This window comes from Limulus polyphemus, unplaced genomic scaffold (genome assembly GCF_000517525.1).
Source record: "Limulus polyphemus unplaced genomic scaffold, Limulus_polyphemus-2.1.2 Scaffold1891, whole genome shotgun sequence".
Lineage (NCBI taxonomy): Eukaryota > Metazoa > Arthropoda > Merostomata > Xiphosura > Limulidae > Limulus > Limulus polyphemus.
The window spans coordinates 5757-6566 of record NW_013667501.1 but is presented as its reverse complement, the minus strand read 5'-3'; positions in this window follow the sequence as shown (position 1 = coordinate 6566).

The following is an 810-nucleotide window of genomic DNA, read 5'->3' as shown; positions in this document are numbered from 1 at the left end:
GCTTTCAAATGTTCATCAGTCAACCTCGTTCGATGTGCTGACTTCACATACGTCATTTTTGAAAATTTTTGCTCACAGACATAAGTTGTTCCAAACACTGATGCCATACCAGAGGCAAATTTATTCAACCTTGAAAACTCATCATCAAGTAAGCAGCGATAAAATTCAGCAAGTTTTCTTTTTCTGTGTTTCTCTTTCAACAAGTCATTTGCTTGCAAATCAATGAGCTCCAACTGTAGTTTGACTGGTACGTCATCAAGGTTACAATCAAACGGATTCTGGAACAGAAGAATGTCACTCTTAATTCTGTCGAGATCTGAAAATCTCTCCAAAAAATGCTTATTTAAGTCACTAACAATCTTCTTCGGAAACTCGAGGTTGACATCTTCTGCGATTCCAGCGCGAAACTCTTTGAAACACTGAAAATGAAAGAAGTTTCCTCCTTCCAGTTGTGCTTCAAACAATGATAGCTTTCTCCAAAACCCTTTGATGATTCTGTAGAGATCACTGATAAAGTTATTCTTTCCCTGAAGTTTCAAGTTCAATTCATTCATGTGGGATGTGATGTCAACCAAAAATGACAACTTTTACAGCCAGGTAGAATCTGATAGAAGTAGATCAGCTCTATCCTTTTCGGTGAGAAAAATATCTATTTCTTTTCGGAGCTTATAAAAACGAAACAGGACTTTACCACAGCTGAGCCACCTCACTGCTGTGTGATAAGGCAAATCACAGAATTCGGAATTAATTTCTTCAAGAAAAGCCTGGAACTGGCGGTGATTAAGAGCATGACCCCGAATGAAGTTCACT